The following is a 20078-nucleotide window of genomic DNA, read 5'->3' as shown; positions in this document are numbered from 1 at the left end:
AGGAACTTGCTTGATAGCATCAAGGAGGGAAATATTTACCTCCACCTTTTGAAACGTTTCCTTGATTTCATAATCTTCTCTTTCTTTCTTTGTGCTTAAAAATCTTGAGGGAAATGGAGGAGGGACCTTGAACTTATGTATTACCTCACTTGACTTGGAAGTATCTTTTCTTATTTGGTCTTCTTTTCAACAACGACATCTTGCTCTTCTTCTTGCAATTCCGGGCCGTCGTACTTCCTTCCACTTCTCAATGTGATGGCATAAGCGTTGCACATTGGATTTTCTTCTGTTTGTGCGGGTAATTTTCCTTGAAATTCGAGTCTACTCACTAAACTAGCTAACTGAGCCATTCGTTGCTCTAGATTCTTGATGTTGTCCTTGGTTTCTCGTTGAAATGTTTGAGTAGTAGTCAAATCCTTCACAATGTCTTCCAAAGACATTCCAGATTTGAGTTAGTGGTTGTTGACGATGTGGGAAATTTTGTTGGTTGGAAAGGGTTGACTTGGTTGATATTGAGGTGGTCTTTGTTGGTAGCTAAAATTATTAGGAAGTCCCCAATTCTGATTTCCTCGTGGTTGATCATATTGCCTTGAGTTTTGTCCAGGATAACCGTCAACTGCATTTGCTTGTTCAACATTGTCTTGCAGCATTGGACACATATTAGTGGGGTAACATGTTGTTAAGCATTAGGGGTGTTCAAAAGTATCTGAATCCGTATCCGAATTATCTAAAAATCCGTATCCAAACTATCTGAAGTTTCGGATATCCAAATCACGGATATCCAAAAATTTGAATTCTGATATCAATTCTGGGATATATTAAAATTCGGATTCGAACTATCAGATGTATTGAATTTAATATTTTTAAAAATTTTATTATATAAACATATATAACATTTAAAACCCTAAATCCAATAAATATTCACAAATCTAACCCGATGACTTCTACTTATCCACCGCCTCGCATTTGACTTCGCCAGAGAACTCTATGTCGGACGCCAATGATGACACTAACGGTTGGACTCTTTTCGGACTGGTTCGACGGTGCCTTAGAGGGAGTTTCTTGGGAAGGAATACGGTTTGAGAGAGGTGCATGTGATGTTAAGGTTTAAAACTAGGAAGAGAACATGGTGGTGGCGGTAGATTGGTGCTTAAAACGAGTTAAAAATTGTCTATCATACGTCGTGTTATTTTAATATTATTATTTCATATTTGAGTTAAATGGTTTTCTTGAGATTAAATAAATATTTAAAAAAAAAGAAATGAAAAGGAAATAAAGTTCTCGTGACATTTGCTTTACGTTAAAAAAAAGATATTTAAGTAATTAATTATCTTAATCATTTTACTATAGATTAAAACATGTGTATTCCATAATTGTGTGCAGATCAATTAATCAAATCAAAAGAAAACCAAAGGAGTTGGAGCTACATTGTGATACGGGCCATATGTTTTAGTAAAATACGTATTGGGCTGAATTTGAATGAATTACTGTCGGTGTGAAGAAAAGATGAAAAAAAGGCCCACAAGTAATTAAGAGGTACAAGGTTTTATTATGAGGGTAGTTCGACGGCAGTTTTATTTTTTTTGGGTGAACAACAATAGGGCAGAGGCGCAAGGCAGCAACCCCTTGGCTGTTTGGCACGCAAATCAAGAAGCTATCACCATAATGATGCAAGGCTAATCTCGTTGTAACTTTCTCCGGGTGAACGGTTCATTTGGGTTTAACACTTTTCTCAATTCTCTTCATGTTTGGATTTGTTCTTGACATTGACAACGTTGTATGAACATATTGATGTGTTGGTTTATTTAAATTATTTGCATGTGTTAGTAATCCATGCTTATCAACTTGTTCGGTTGATGACAAAACCTAGTAGCTTGTTGTGTGACATAGAGTAGGTCGATTCATACAAGTAAATAGGGTAATTGAATTATAAAAGATTTAATGACAAATATCTATTTTTTATTACCACCTAAATTAATCGACTTCCGACACCATGTCTATGTGGTGCTCAATTAATGAAACGAGTTTTGTGTGAAACCTAGAACCTGAAACCTAGAGGAGGTTGCATTTTCTTTAAATTGTGTTTTTAAAATTAATATTCTAATTTTCGCTTGACATCGCTTTTCCATCTTAGTTAGTTAATTTTATATTAAAAATCAAACAAACTTTGTAGTACTGACCACATGCTCCTCGTGGATACGATTCCCTACCTACTCTAATTATTTAGTTTGTTTTTTGAATGACTAAAACAACGGTCATCAAAATGGCGCCGTTTCCGGGGAGCTAGTGCGCTTAGTGTTGCGTTACTTGTTTGATTAAAAATAAAAAATATATAAATTTAAAAAAAAAACAAAAATAGTTTTATTTTTTTATTTCTTTTAGTTTAAGTTTGGTATTACGCATGGTATTGCTTGTCTTTGCTTGTTTAGGAACTTATTATCGTATTGGCAGCATACGTGTAGTTCGATTATGAGTTATTACAGTAGTCAAAGTCCACCAGGTAGCCCATTGTACCCACCATTCTCACAAAAACAACAATTTTCAAACTTTTACCTGCCACATCATCAAACCCAAAACCAATATGAATATGATGAGTTTGATGATATTGTGCTTTCAGTGCCACCATTTAATCAAAGAGGTCAGAATTGGTTTAAGTTGGGTTGGCAAAGGTATAATGGTGATCAACATACGATCATTGAGGGCAACAGGGTCGGGATGAGTATATGGATGGAGTGCCTAGGGCGAATCACAGAGCCCCAGTTAGAGGAGTTGCCAGTCATTTTGTACATATAGTACCAAAGAACACCTCACTGTTCGCGCCACCACATCAGAACACAAGATTTTTTAAGACACCAATTCAGAATTGCTATGAAGGAAGTCAAAGTAACTATCAAAGCAACTTGCAGAATCAAGGGAATAGGCAAGCGAGTCAGCATGGGTCGGATGATAACTCCATAAATGAAAAATTGGATACAATTATTGAGTTAATGATGGATATTCAAAAAGGTAACGAGATCAGAGATAAGGAAATCAAGGCATTGTCACAGCGGGTTGGACAGTTAACTGAAGAAGTGGCAGCGATCAGAAGAGATCGAGGTAAGCTTTATAGTGATACTCAGATATGTCCAGCTCACAAATCGTCTAACACAACGAGTGTCCACATAAATAAGGTAAGTACTCGCCCTCTTTCTGAAATTTCTATTGTTGAAACTCATTCGCCACAATGTGTTGAGGGTGGGGTGAATGATATAACCGATTCTAAGGGTGATAGTGAACATGATCAGGAAGTTAAAAGTTTTTCAAAGTCTGAAAGTGATTCAAATAACATGTTTTCTGAAACTAGTAATTTGAATGTGAAAGTTCCATTTCCAATGGCTTTACTTGCACCAAAATATTTAAGTAAACGGGAACAACCTAAGAGTGAAAAGCGGGAAAATTTTGAAAAAGTGAAAATAAATAAACCGTTGCTTGAACAAATTAAAGCGAGTCCTGATCATGTTGAGTGTTTAGAAGAGTTAAGTACCTACAAGCGACGTCACAAGTTTCCTAAACAACTTGATTTAACTGCTAGTGTGAACGTCTTTTTTATGGGTACCCTTCCCCCGAAACTTCAAGATCCAGGAACACATATTATTTCAATACAAATAGGTGATTTTAAAGTAGATAGGGCTTTATTGGATCTTGGAGCTTGTGTAAGTATTTTACCGGGGAGTTTGTATGATCAGTATGATTTTGGGCCACTACAAAAAGTTAAAACAACAATGGTGTTGGCTGATCAAACTATTAAGTGTCCTAGGGGGATTGTAAAGGATGTGATTGTAAAAGTTGGTGAATTCTATTATCCTGTGGATTTCCTCGTGCTTGATTGTGTAAATAATACACAGCCGATTGTTATTATGGGTAAACCGTTCTTAGCTACAACAAAGGCTATTATTAATTGTGCTGAGGGAACAGTTAGAGTAAGGTTCGGGGAAAACAAAATGAGTTTAAAGTTGTTTTCTAACTTATCGGGTCATAAAACTGACAAGTGTGGATCTTCTGACAAGGAGAATCAAACAGAAAAGAAAGAATTTTTTATGATTGACAGGTTAAAGAAGAGAAAGTGAAGAAGAAATCAAGAAGGAGAAGAAGAAAAAAGGTCAAGAATCGTTGGAGTATGACTATTACATAGAAACTTGCAAATTTTATCATCTGGTATGGGAAACTAATAATGATAATGAAACAATTTTAGGAGCGGAAGGAGGCAAGCACCCTACGAGACCACCATGAATGGCACATCAGGTATGGTCCGGCTGAAGACCTTAACAAAAATTTAGCGCTAACCGAGAGGCAACTCGGCCTTGTATTCAGGTATGTGTATGTTTTGTTGTATTTGAACTTTGTGGGTGTAGTTCACTATAAAACCTCACAAGACCTCACTCATCCACTCGGGTTACCGGGGGGTTTAAAGGGCTTGTTGCATATGCTAAATGCAATCGTGATTCCTACGAAAGTGAGTTAGGTTTTTTAACACTTTTACTATTTTAACAAATTTAATTATGAAATTTATTTAACTTGGCTTGGTAATTAAAATTCACGGTTTTGAAAACAGTTTAAAAGACATATCCTAACGGTTGTGAGAAGCATGCTTCTACACGTGTGAGAGTTTGCAGATTTTATTGAGTGCATTGAGGAGCCATGTTCGTTGAGAGCAAGCACGAGTGTACTTGAGTTGCTTATTTTTTTATCAGGTGATTTCGTTTTCATAACTCTCTTTGTTTTATTAGTTTTATTATTAAAAGTGTAATTGTATAGGTGTATAATTTTTAAGACCATCACACTAAGTCCGGTTTTAAAATTTTTAATCAGTCAATTTAACCCCGTCCTCAATAATATATTTTTATTGATAAATTTTGAACATTGAGGACAATGTCAACCTCAAGTGTGGGGGTGGGGGAAAATTGAAATTTTTGGCCTTAAAGTAGCTTGATTGTGCGCAAAAGCCGGAATTGTAACTTGCTAATTGTTATTATTAATGCCAAGTAGAGGTCTTTGGTCATTGTCAGTTTTTAAGCTTCTCGAAAGTCTTCCCATTCAAATGTTTTTCAAAAATGAAAATTAAAATGGACTGTTTAGATGGGGATAACGAGTCATGGGGATGGGTACACATGTTTTATATTGGCAGCCTAATTCCTCCGGTACGTGTGTGAGATTTGCTCTATATATAATACACATATAGTACATAGTATATACACATGTCATATGAGTGGCATTATAGAGAGTAACCATTATGTCCATGATATCTTGAACTTGGTTGTTTCATGCATATCGAGATCTTAATACCGCCTGTATGGAGAAATAGGACTGTAGAAAACCCACTTTATATTGGCCTTCAAAAAAAAATACTACCAACCCTACGTTATCCCTTAAGAGCCAAGTTTGTGTCTTTCCACTTTCATTTGTTTAACTACATTACAAGCCGTGTTTGCCTTGGCCTTCATTATTTTTTAACCCTGTGGATGAAGTTCGGTGAGTCTAGAGTTGTATTTAGAGTCGTTTGTCGAGCATAGTACACAATGTACGCATATCTCGGGTCAGTTGTTTATATATATTGATGTTAGTATTCGTGTTTAAAGTCGTTATTGGTTGTAAATAATAATTAATGAGTTTGCTTGTTTGTTGGTGTCAATAAATTAGGTTTCATCCACCATAAGTCACTAAATAAATTCTTATTCCACACCCGAACCTAAGCCACAATAAAACCCTTAGTTCTATGCTCTATGCAATCGGTGGGTAATGGGTGGAGATATGACTTGCTTCCAAGCTTATTACATTGTGTTCGTACTTGGTATAGAGGGCAAAGAGATACTAGCACATTTTATGCTGGTCCAGATATTAAACCGAGAGGAGAGATGTTATATTATGAAGGGTATGAACATGTGTGCCTTAACTGGAAACAAAGTACACTCATTTGAACGGTTCCATAGTTTTAAAATGTACCATTAAATTGTTTGGTGGGTTATCAACATTGGCAGTGTCAATTCTTGGGAATTGGGTATGGCCTTATACCTCACTAATATTAATACAGATAATTGATGAACCATCGATCGGGGTGTATGTGTTTCATGAGAGTTTGCTTGAGGTAAAACAAATTATAAGTGTGGAGATGTGATGAGTGGGTAAAAGAATGTGTTTTTAATGTCTAATATCGTGCATTTTAGTTATTTAAATACATCGAATGTGATTACTTTAAGTTCTTTTCTGTTTGTAGGTGATTGGTGCTTAAAACGAGTTAAAAATTGTCTATCATACGTCGTGTTATTTTAATATTATTATTTCATATTTGAGTTAAATGGTTTTCTTGAGATTAAATAAATAATTAAAAAAAAGAAATGAAAAGGAAATAAAGTTCTCGAGACATTTGCTTTACGTTAAAAAAAATATTTAAGCAATTAATTATCTTAATCATTTTATTATAGATTGAAACACGTGTATTCCATCTTTGTGTGCAGATCAATTAATCAAATCAAAAGAAAACCAAAGGAGTTGGAGCTATATTGTGATATGGGCCATAAGTTTTAGTAAAATACGCATTGGGCTGAATTTGAATGAATTACTGTCGGTGTGAAGAAAAGATGAAAACAAAAAAGCCCACAAGTAATTAAGAGGTACAAGGTTTAACTATGAGGGGAGTTCGATGGCAGTTTTATTTTTTTGGGTGAACAACAATAGGGCAGAGGCGCAAGGCAGCAACCCCTTGGTTGTTAGGCACGCAAATCAAGAAGCTATCACCATAATGATGCAAGGCTAATCTCGTTGTAACTTTCACCGGGTGAACGGTTCATTTGGGTTTAACACTTTTCTCAATTCTCTTCATGTTTGGATTTGTTCTTGACATTGACAACGTTGTATGAACATATTGATGTGTTGGTTTATTTAAATTATTTGCATGTGTTAGTTATCCCTGCTTATCAACTTGTTCGGTTGATGACAAAACCTAGTAGCTTGTTGGGTGACATAGAGTAGGTCGATTCACACAAGTAAATAGGGTAATTGAATTATAAAAGATTTAATGACAAATATCTATTTTTGATTACCACATATTAATCGACTTCCGACACCATGTCTATGTGGTGCTCAATTAATGAAACGAGTTTTGTGTGAAACCTAAAACCTGAAACCTAGAGGAGGTTGCATTTTCTTTAAATTGTGTTTTTAAAATTAATATTCTAATTTTCGCTTGATATCGCTTTCCCATCTTAGTTAGTTAATTTTATATTAAAAATCAAACAAACTTTGTAGTACTGACCACAAGCTCCTCGTGGATACGATACCTTACTTACTCTAACTATTTAGGTTAATTGGGTTTTTGAATGGCTAAAACGACGATCATCAATTCTGATATTGATTTCGGCTTCTGATTGTTACCTCGGACCTATAATACGAGAATAGCATTTGTATAAATATCTAGATCAATGATCTAGCATTAGACATTTAGTTTGTTTTGTATAGATTTAAACCTTGAAAAAGTAGTTGTTTGTATAAACATTTGGACCTTTAGTCCCTTTGTTGATTTATCAATTATATGTTACGTTTCTTCTACTTGAAGAAACATCTATACTAAGTGTCTTCTTCTAGAAGAAACATTAATTTAACTATATCCTTTGTATTTAAATATTATATTTCTTAATCATCACGAAATATTATTTTAAATATATCCCTTGTATATAATATCTTTACGTTTCTTAATCATGAAGAAATAATATCTCACTATAACCTCTATTTATGAAAAGTGATATTACGCTTAAATGTGATCAAGGTTCGGGCTATACTCCCGACTATAGTCTAAGCCATTCTAATAACAATAAAATAATAACTTAAGCGGAACCCCTACCTTACACGGGTATTGGGAGTTAGACGCCTAAGAATGATTGAGCAACATTTCTACTCTATATCGCGTACTAGGGCTTAAACTGTCAGAATTTCGGAGCTTGGCACATACTTCTAGACTCGACATGCTTCCCGAGTCTAACTATGTGAAAAGTGAGTGTGTTTTGGTGTGAGAAGTGGGAGATCCCATTAACCTCCTTTTATATGCGAAATTCTGAATTCCATCGCGCATCGTGATGGCCTTTTGAAGGGTCATCGCGTATCGCGATGAGTCATAGTATTCAGAGGCTGCCACGTGTTGACACGTGGCTTGCTACGTCTGCCACGTTTCATCAAGTGGTGGGACGTGTGTCACTCTGCCATCGTTGCGTATTGCGACACAGTGACGGGTCATTCCATCGCGTAGCGTGACACCACCCCTTTCTCGTTTTCTTCCCGGTTCCATCGCGTAGCACGATGGTTCCTTGACTAAGCCCGTAGCGTAGCATGATGGGTTCCTGTTTTCGAATTTTCACATTCGGTCTCTTGTCTTTGATAACTTGCTACGTCTTGTTCTTGCTTCCATTTTCCAAAAATACTTAAGGTGGCTCTCAAGCGACAATGCGATCGTGCGAAGTGCAAAGTGAGCTATCAAAGTGTCAGATTGCGCCCATCGCCCGTGCATGTGCGCGTCAGGTACTTCGCACACTAGGACCACTGGGTGCATCTTTGCATATAAGAAAATTACTATAGAAACTCTTTACCTTATAAAGAGCTCCCAATTTTTATAATGTATCGATGTGGAATGAATTTATCTTTCCTATATATACCCATGTGAAATGCTTTCACTTTCTTTCTTCTTCCAATGTGGGATGAACACACTTTTCTTATTTCACTTCTTTCATCACATATCTTTGGAATTATTCAAGTCCCTCATCTTTTCTAAATTGTCAAATTTAACTGGTATTTTATGGATGCTGCACAAAGCAAAAGAGAATGCCCTAAGTTTGATTTGATAATCCGTGACATCATTTGGCTTCATTCTGATGCACACGACGTGGAATTATTTGAGTAAAGTGTGAGGATCTTCTTTCTCCAGGCCTCGGAAGGTTGGAAGTAAATGGATAAGACCTTATTTCAGCTAGAAATTTGGCATAGCAGGATAATTGATACAAAGAGTTTGTTGGGGAAACATCGTGGTTCACCCATTCTCGAAAGGTGTGATCCACTTGCAACTCCCATCGAGTCTGAATCTTAAGTCGAAGTCAAGTTTTATGACGTGGGCGTTTTGGGAGCCGAAGATGATTCAGAGTCACTTGACAATGAAATGTTTTCCTAAATGTCAACGACTGGTGGTGATTGAGTAGAGGTTGAAGGATACGCTAACTTATTTTGAATTTTTGCATGTTTCCTTAATCTATTAGCGGTTTTTCCTATTTCTAGATTGATATCGAGTGGTTTATCAGTTCTTAAAGATTTGGCATAAAAGTGAAACTTTGATGCAGTCCCCGGAAACTACACTAATATGGTTTGGGTGTCGTCAACTCCAGCAAATAAAGTTATAAAGGTGAAATTACTACGTTACACACTATTAAGGATAGTATGAGGTAAGGTTCGTGTCCACAGGGAATGCGGTTTAACAAATTTATAACCAAGATGATTTAGAACTAGTATTCGTAACAGGGTGTTTGTGCAGATTATAAATAAGCATAAAACTAACTAACGACAGTATAAATGATTAACAGATAATTAAGAGGTAAACAACTAACTTAGAAAAATTCAATGCATTAAAATAGTTCCGACATAAGGGGAATTTCAAACTTCTGATTCAAGTTAAGATCATTAATAATTATGGTGCAATGATTTTTATTATTAAAAGATGTGTATCAATACTAAACGTCACGTCGTTCGGACGTTCATCCATCTACGTCTAACTAAGCGCATTTCGCTAGTTAGACCCAACCCGCTACCTTAAGCTCACGACGTTCGAATCTTAACGTGCGAGTTGCATGTGATGAAAGTATTAATTATCATTTAGTGTTCATGCCGTTCGAAATACTAAATCACATTGTACAATTTTTGTAACGAAATTGAATTCATAGACAAACGCAAAATCGTTATTTGTCCCTTAGTTATCAAAATTAAAATCATGTTTCATATTTTAACTTTGACAACTTTATTAGTGTATTAATAAATTGATCGGGTTCATTAACAAACTAATTTGAATCCTAACAGAGTTTCAGATTTAAAGTTCAAGGAATTATACAAACAAAAACTTTGAACAATAAATTCACATAACTATTTTATGTTCGAATAATAATACAATATAGAGCCCTAATGTCGAAACTAATATATTATTAACTAACATAGCAATTAACATAACCAAATTACACTTAAAAATTAGAGACATACGACTCATAGAGTGTTCAGGAAGAACTTTCTCCCAGGAAGTGTGTTGAACCTCCTCGAGACTCTTGAAACCTCATTGGCACTCCTTTGGAGTTTATTCAGCTATTTATAAAGAAGATGTGTAAGAAATGGGTGGTTTTTGATAAAACTCGGGGCTGTTATTTATAAGTAAAAATCTGGAATACTTACGGGTCGTAATGTTTCAATAGTATCCTTAAGACCCACAAAAGTAACTTTTTTAGAGATCTTTTCTTCAACTCTAGATTTTTCGGATCTTGTTTCTTACTGACAGTCTTTATGGGTCGTAATGTGACTTTAGACTCATATGTGTCGCTTTCAAATGTATTCATATTATCTATTCCATATTTTTTGGATCTTGGTTACACCAATGACGACTTTTGCAGATAAAATAATGACCGACGGTTCTTTATAGGTCATAAGGGTGTTTACGACCCATAAATATCAAGTCTAGGTCTTCTATATTTTGACTCTTATGCTTGCTCATTAATACGTTGTCTTATGGGTCATAAGGTTTAGTTGACAGTATCTTTACATTCCATAAGATTTGCTTGTGTCATGTTATTCTTTTTATCTTCAAGTCTTGTCTTTGATTTTGATCTTCATTTCTTCCGGCTTTGTTATTTCTTTCGGCCTTCCGACCAAGTTGCATCATTCCCATTTCAGATCTTTTTACTTCATCCTGGTTTTGTTCGGTTTCTGAATTGTGTTCTTTTAGTCGTTATTTCCTGTTTATTTGGACCAATTCGTCATTCGAACCTACAAATCTATGTTACAAATGATATAGTGTGAAACTCAATGGATTTGTTAGGAAAAGTGTATAAAATTGGGCATAAAAGATATAAATAATGTTTATAGTTTTGCACACGTCAATAAATGACTTGAGAGCCACTAAGAACGAATTTTGAAGCTAGGATTGCATATTTTGGAGTTCTCTGAGGATAGGAATCAAGGTTTAAAGAGCTGAACATGTGGGTTGAAGATTTTAAAGGTTTTTTTTTCATCCTGATTTTATCTATTTCCGTTTATTATACTTTGTCACCATGATTTTTGGTTGTGAATTATTTGATGTTTTGTTTGATTTAATTATGCTTGGCTAAACATTATAGACTATCTAAGCTTTATGATGAACTTTTGTTAACGTTTGACGTTTGTTTGGATTAAGCTCCTGTTTATGGTGTTATTTAAGTTTGATACTTTGATTTTATTCATTCGATGCGTGTGTGCGCGCTTAGTTTTGTTTGATGAAATTTATTGTTTCACGAAGTCTTTGGTGAATGTCTTTCATATAATAGGATTCTGTTTGGTCATTGTTGGTGCATAATGTCAGTAGTTCAGTATCTCGTGTTTTGTATGTGTCTGTAATCGTGTTAGATTGTTTGTTTTGGTTTTGAATATTGTTTTACACAAGTTCGCCTGGGATGTAGGCGAACTTGGAGTCAAGCGAAGTTATGACAACTTCACCTAGTATGTTAAGCGAAGTTGTCGAGGTTATATAAACCTCACTTCGGCCTAGTTTTAAATAGTTTTTTTTTCCTGAACGAGTTAGTGATTGTTGACATCACGTGTTGAAGTGTTGCAATACAATCGTGTTTATTAGTATTGTAACGTGTGTTTGTGTTTCGGTTCAACGTATTATATATCTTACGCTCGTATTGTATTACGTGGGGATTCCGCACCCTCGTGTTACGAGATACTCCTGTGTAGATCCGGCTGGGAACCTACAATTGGTATCAGAGCATTTGCTCGTGATTGTGTGGTTCGGGATTATCACAAGAGTGTAAAGATCGTTCCGTTCGACTTTTCGCGGAACGAGTTTACGTTGAAATACCTAGTTTTTGTGTCTTGCCCATCTCCCACCATCAAATATAACCCAATACACCTTCGCATACCTCGCAATACGTCCAATTAAAACCTGAAAAAACTTGTGTTCATCAGGCGAAGTTGCCGTCGTCTTACGTAGGGTTTAAGCGAACTTATAAGTGCAAACGAAGTTAAGGTCAAGCGAAGTTGAGTATAAGCGAAGTTAGGAAGCAGCAAAGTTAAGCAAGAACAAGCGAAGTTAAGCTCAAGCGAAGTTAAGCACAACTTCGCCATCTGATCACTGTTCAAAAAAAAAAATACTTTCTTTGTATTTCGAGTCGTATTTCTTTCAACTATGACTTCAATAAACATTACAGAACTGGTAAAAATGGAGGTTGAAGCCGGTTCAGCAACCAAAGCTCCAAAAATGCTTAAGGGTACCGATTTCGTTGCATGGAAAGATCGGTTTAAACAGTATGTGAAGTATCAAGATGCTAAGATGTGGGTTTGCATTCAAGACGGATACATTCCACCAACATCCTTGTTTGAAAGTCGTGAACAAATTAAGAAGTACAATAAGATGGAAGAGGAGGTAAAGAAAATGTATTAGGCAGAGAGTAAAGCTCATGCAGCAATAACAATGGCTCTTCCACAAGAGATTCTTCATACCTTCAAGAAGTACAAAACTGCTAGAGAGCTATGGGAAGCACTAGAAAATAGATATGAAGGTAATGTGGGGAGACGTGCTTCCAAGACAAAGCTGCTCAAAACCCAATTCTCTGTATTCAAGTATTTGAAAAATGAATTACTTGACGATATCATCACAAGATATTATCACTTGATGACCGAACTTAGTAATTACTCAATTGAATACAAGGAATAAGAGATAGTAGAGAAACTTCTTGATGCTCTTCCACCAAAATGGGAAATGTACACGGTTCTGATGAGAGAGGATAAAGACTTTGCAAAGATTGATTTGGAAACAGCGGTCAATAAGTTACGAAATTTTGAACTTAACATGGTTCGGAAGGAGACACCAACTGATCAGGTTCAGGATCCGGGAATGTATGGTGTGAAAGTCACTCCAAGCTCAAGTTCAAAATCAGAATCCTCTGCCTACTACTCAAAGGGCGAATCAAACTCAAACTCAACTCGTGATGGTCATGTGATTCTCAACATGGATGGCGATGTATGTTTCGTAGCTGGAGGTAGTAATCCTTCAAAACCTCAAGCCACAACTGGAAATTTCTCATCATAAGCTCCAAGCTACAACTACTCACAGATGCCCATGAGTGTTAAATCAGCTGAACAACAGTTTGTTCTCTATGCATCCTTCATTGCATCTTATGAGAACTACATCAAAGGTAAAATAGTCGACCCTGCAACTTTGGGTGAAGACTATGATCAGATCGATGCCGATGATTTGGAAGAGATGGACCTGCAGTGGCAGATGGCTATGATAGTAAGAAGGGTCAAGATATTCATGAAGAAAACGGGTAGAAAGTTCGTTGGAGAAAGACCAGGGTTTGATATATCAAAGGTTCGGTGTTACAACTGTCAACAAAATGGTCACTTTGCTAAGGAATGTACAAATGAGAGAGTCGAACGAAGTCAGAACAGGCCTGGACAACAGAATGGGGGAGGTAGTGAGAATAGGGCTATGGTATCTAGACAGAATGGTGGATACAACTGGAATATACAAGTTGAGGAAGTGTTCGAACAGGCCAATTTAGTAAACATCGAAACCGGAGGAAGTGAGAGAGAGACGGGATAAAATCAAGCATATATGGCAGAAGTGAACGATCAGCTCTCTGAGGTAAGTTCTGAACTTCATTGTATACAATGTGAAAATCTGTCTGAACAATTGAAAACAATAACTGATCAGTTTGTTAGTTTGGACACACAATTTAAAATGTTAAAAGAATATCATCACTATACTAAAACTAGAGATAACAGTTAGTCGGTAAAAATAAAATCTAGTGAAAAGGATATCAGAAGTCTTAAAGCTAGTCTAGCAGAAAAAATACAAGTAATTGATCTTAGTTATGAAGTGTTAGAAGAAAAAACAAAACTAATTGCTGAAAAAGATAAACAGATAGCTGATTACCAGGTAAAAGTGGTGGAACTAAACAGAAAAATTGAACAATTTAGAAATTCTTCAGCAATGCTAGATCACATCATAAGTGTTCAATGTTCCCCAGTTAACAAAGGGGGAATTGGATTTTCTGAAGTTCCCCCACCGTATAACAATAACTATACTTATAATCCTAGTAATAAGAAATCTGCGAATGTTGAGACTAGTCAGACAGTTCCTATCAAAATTTCTACTAAAGAACTTGAAGTTATTAAGAGCGAAACGAGTAAGCCAATTTCTAATGTTGAGATTTCTGTTCCTAGCTCTGTCTCATCAAATTCGGACAAGGCATCCGAATCGGGTGAGATAAAAGAAGAGGTAATGTTACTAAAACGTGGGGAGGAATATAAGCCCAATGAAAAGAATTCTTCCCTAAACCCGTTCGTCCCACCATATGTTAGACAAACGGGTAGTAATGCAACCTTGACATCGGCAACAACTGTTGAGATGAAAGTTGAAAATAGAAGTTGTTTCCGATGCAATCAAGTAGGACACCTTATTGCTGATTGTCCTATAAACCAGATAAAATTTAGAGGTATGAGGCCTCCGAAAACTAAGAATAAAATGAATGTTAATTATGATACTGGTAAGAATGCGAACACACCAAATTTCAGACATTGGACTAATCCAAGATTTCAAAGAAATCGGTCTCATTTTTTCCCAGTTAACTACCAAAATTATAATTCAGTTAATTCACTAAGGATTGGATGGCCTCATAGCCAATCCTCTAGAAGGTTTCCTTTCACAACTTACAGAAACCATCCTCAAACTGACTTTGGGCAACCAAAGTACTGGATGCCAGTCATCAGATTTAATCGACCCAAAACCAGTAGGTCTTGGGTCCCCAGATTTTAATCTATTTCTTGAATTGTGCAGGAACAGTCAAACAGGGCTGTAAACAATCTGTGGGTTGTTGACAGTGGTTGTTCCCGGCACATGACTGGTAACAAGAATTTGTTACGTGACTGGAAATCTGTTCAAGGAGGAAGGGTTAGTTTCGCTGGAGAGAGTGGAGGTAGAATCAGTGGTATTGGAACTGTGACTAATGGAAGAATGAAGTTAGAGAAAGTGAATTATGTGGAAGAGTTGAAGCATAACTTGTTGAGTGTGTCTCAGATTTGTGACAAAGAATACACGTTGCATTTTACTAAAAATGAGGCAATCGTTCGTTATCCTGGTTTCAAGATACCAGAGGCCTGGGTGGTGATGAGAGCTCCAAGAGAAAAGAACACGTATGTAATGGATATGAGGTCAACTGAGATGACAACAAAAGAGTCATGTCTTCTGTCAAAGGCAACTGAGTACAAGTCAGAGTTATGGCATCGAAGAATGAGACATATGCATCTTCGTAAAATGAATTACATTATCAAGAATGGGCTGGTGCTTGGAGTTCCCTTGAAAAATTTTAACTTTGAAGATCAATGCTTGTCGTGCAAGAAAGGAAAGCAACACAAGAAACCTCATCACTCCAAGAAGGTTAACTCAATTGTCAGTACCCTAGACCTACTTCACATGGATCTCTTTGGTCCCGTGAATGTAAAGAGTCTAGGTGGAACGTCATACTGCTTGGTTGTAACCGACGATTACTCTCGATACTCTTCGGTATACTTTCTGAAGGCAAAGGATGAGACAGTTCAGTTGGTAATTAACTTGATTACCAAGGTTGAAAATATTGTTGGGAGAAAGGTTAAGTACATCAGGAGTGATAATGGTACAGAATTCAAGAACTACCAGATGGAGATGTTTTGCTTACAGAAAGGGATAGAACATCAGTACAGTGCCCCATATACTCCGCAACAAAATGGGGTAGCTGAGAGGAAGAATAGAACGCTAATCGAAGGAGCCAGAACCATGCTGGCAGATGCTAAACTTCCCGTGGTGTTCTGGGCTGAAGCTGTTGCCACAACCTGTTATATCCTTAATCGTGTTTTAACTGTTAAAAGATTAAATAAAACTTGTTATGAACTCATGCATGGTAGAAAGCCAAACTTGAATGGTCTCGAACCTTTCGGGTCCCCATGTTCGATATTAAAGACAAACTCAAAATTTGGTGAGAAAGCCGATGAAGGTATTTTAGTCGGATATGTTGTCGGGACACCCAACAGAAGAGTCTTTAATTTATCGAACAGCAAGGTTAAGGTGGTATGTAACACTGACATTACGAATTACAAATCACCAAGGCCTAGCACGGGACCCGCTGAAGCTTTCGACTATGATAAACTATTCAAATCTTTTAATGTGCCTTACTTGGATTTTGCAGAAGTTGATGAGAAACTTTCTTCACAGATTCTGTATGACAAGGAGGAAAATATTGTGCAACGTCCTCGATACGACGAAAGTCAACCTTACTCGTCAAGTGCCGTTGATACTCCTGCTGTCTCTACTGAAGAAGAAATCTACAATCCATTTCACTCTCGACATCAATCACCCGCTGATGAACTCTCTTCAAATTTAGAAAACAATCTGGAAGTCGGTCCGGTTCAGACTACTGGAGTTCACAAAAATCACCCTTTGGAGAACGTAATAGGTAATTTGTCTAACGGTGTTCAAACAAGAAGAAGTTTGGATGAACACACATGTGTTTACGCAAGCCTTAAAGACACAGGTATCATAAATGAATGCTTGTACACCTGCTTCATCAGCCATATTGAACCGAAGAATTATCAAATGGCTCTAAAGGATAGCTCGTGGGTCGAAGCCATGCAAGAAGAATTAGCACAGTTTGAGAAGATGGAAGTATGGAAATTGGTTGAAAAACCACAGAATGTAAATGCTATCGGTACAAAGTGGGTTTTTAAATGTAAGAGAGATGAGAAAGGGATAATCATACGGAACAAGGCAAGGCTGGTAGTAAAAGGGTTCAATCAGCAAGAAGGAATCGACTACAACGAAGTGTTTGCTCCTGTGGCAAGATTGGAGGCAATTCGGCTTTTTTTGGCATTTGCTGCACACAAAGAAATGAAAGTGTTCCAGTTAGATGTGAAAAGTGCCTTCTTAAATGGTAAAGTCGATGAGGTGGTGTATGTTGAACAACCTCCGGGATTCCCTGACCCAGATTTTCCTGATCATGTGTACAAATTGAGTAAAGCTTTATATGGGCTACATCAGGCCCTTCGTGCCTGGTACGCAACCTTGTCCGATTACTTGCTTGAGAATGAGTTCGAAAGAGGAAAGATCGATAGCACGCTGTTTGTCAAGAGAAAAGGGGGAGATTTTCTACTCGTTCAAGTCTATGTGGATGACATCATTTTTGCTGCATCAAAAGTCATCATGTGTCAGGAATTTGAAGCAGTCATGAAGAAGAGGTTTGAAATGAGCGCCATGGGCGAATTAACTTTCTTTTTGGGATTGCAGGTAGATCAGAAGAAAGATGGGATGTTTATTCATCAAACAAAATATGTCCTTGATGTGCTCAAACGCTTCAAGATGGACGATAGCACCCCATTTGATACTCCTGTTTGCGTCAACCACAAACTGGGTGCTGATTCTGACGGTGATGAAGACGTTGATCCCACCCAATATCGAGCAATCATAGGATCTTTAATGTATTTAACTGCATCTAGACCTGATATTATGTTTGCAGTTTGTCTTTGTGCTCGTTTTCAGGCAAGCCCGAAGGAATCTCACATGAAGGGAGTAAAGAGAATATTGCGGTATCTCAAAGGCAAGCCTAAGTTGGGATTGTGGTACATGAAATGGGGAGAACTGGATTTGGTAGCTTACACAGATTCTGATTATGGAGGTTGCAATCAGAACAGGAAGTCAACAACCGGTGGATGTCAGTTTCTGGGAGGAAGATTGGTGTCGTGGCAGTGCAAAAAGCAGACCTCAGTAGCCATTTCCATCTGCGAAGCAGAGTACATGGCAGCATCAAACTGCTGCTCCCAGGTTCTATGGATACAGCAGCAATTGCGCGATTACGGTCTGAATTTCACTCAAACTCCTATTTGCATTGATAACACTGCTGCAATCTCAGTAACTAACAATCCCGTCAAACACAGCAAAACTAAACATATTGACATTCGTCATCATTTTATACGGGATTTTGCTGAGAAGAAATTAATTGTGCTTGAAAAGGTGATTCTTTGGATAATTTCGCCGATCTTTTTACTAAAGCGTTTGACCAATCCCGTTTTCAAAATCTTGTTGAGCTTAATTGGATGATCAATCCCGAGTAACCTTGTTTTCCATTTTATTTAAAAAAAAAATCACTATCGCTTAAAATTATATCGGTTGCTTAAGTTTGAATGACACATCTTCGGATATGTATGGTCCTCACTTCTACTAGTAGATTATGAGGATAGCCATTAACCAGATGACTGAAAGTGACCGGGGCGGTTTATGATGCGTTTTTATTCTTTCGCTGAAAAATAGTCATTCATACTTAGTTAGAAGGACACATACTCGTATGTGGTTGGTCCAGCTAATCCAATGGATCTTCAGGATAGCCGTTTACCTGAAGACTTTGCCTTGATCGGGGCGATAGAATTTAAAAAATTTTTTTGGGGAGATGATATAATTTTTCAAGTCTATAACTTCGTAAGAAGTTTCAATACAATGTTTAAAAGAAAATTGATCCAAACATGGAAAGTGATAGAAAAACTAATTCTGTGTGTTTAACTGGTGAAGTTATTAGGCCTAAAAGACTCTAGAACAGCCATTGTATGTTATGGTAGCTTTTTATGGTGCATAAAAGTAGAAGTGATACAAACTAAATCTCCTCGATTTAATGTGGAGAATCATTCTGAGTTGTGCATGTCTCCATATACATCTTTCCGAATGATAGGCAGAAAAGTGATTACCCAGTCATACACGAGCCCGTGAGTGTTCTGATTCCCAAGAAGATGGTGTGTCAAGTACCTGCAGTGATCCAGATTCGGGACTTGCAGTAGTCTATTATTTGAAGCTGTATTAATATCTTTATTGTTAAAAAAATGTTGTTAAGCCTTCTGAAGCTTATGTTGTTACAAATATCAATCAAGAGGCAAGAAAGAGAACGGGAAGAAGACTCTAAAGATCGATATGTACTTACTGTTTAATCAGACACTACGGGTCGAGGTCAACTCGGGGTGACTTGGGGAAAGCCAAATACGCTTTGAGAATAGATAGGAGGCATCACAAACTCTCATGTGATGTCCATCTAAAGTTTGAGCTGAATTGAACCTAATCCGTATCACATAAGCGATGAAAACCATACTAAGTTTTATACCTGCTTACAACCTGTTTCTTTATGTCATAATACCGCTGAACATGGATCTATGTGACAGCCACTTAATTAGTATGATTCCTGTTCGGATCTTTTCTAAAACATGCAGGTTCTCGTCAAGACTGAAATTTGATCCCGTTTATTTAATTACTAAAATTTTCACTGCATATTTTGTTTTATGGTTTAAAACTTGGTTACTTGGTTCTTTGATCGTAAAGTTTAAATCTTTAACGGAGGATATTAAAAGACAGTTGCATTTTGATCAAATTTATAAGGTTCGGTTTTGTAAATTACGTTAGGCGAACTTACTTGTAAGGTTTAGGGGCGAAGTTGTTCAGGGGCGAAGTTAATGGTAAGCGAAGTTAACCTTAACTTCACCTGAATATTTTCAAACCTATATAAGGGGTCAACTTGGTCAAACTCTTTACAAACTTTCAAACACCAGCGAACTTATAACCATACTTACAACCTCGACGAACTTAATCCTTGAATCGAACCTCATTATTATCTGTTTCTTGTCCGTGATAAAGGTGTGTAGGATCGGTTTAACCTGTAATTTATGTTAATGGTGTTAATCAGAAGCCTTTGTGGTCCGATTTGTGACATAGTTTGTGAAAACCTTTTAACACCCGATAAACTTTCAGTTTCTACTGTGTTTGT

Source organism: Bidens hawaiensis, unplaced genomic scaffold, assembly GCF_021521415.1.
Source record: "Bidens hawaiensis isolate Kalapana, Puna unplaced genomic scaffold, B.hawaiensis_p1.1 tig00010983_1, whole genome shotgun sequence".
NCBI lineage: Eukaryota > Viridiplantae > Streptophyta > Magnoliopsida > Asterales > Asteraceae > Bidens > Bidens hawaiensis.
This window is presented reverse-complemented; position numbering follows the sequence as displayed.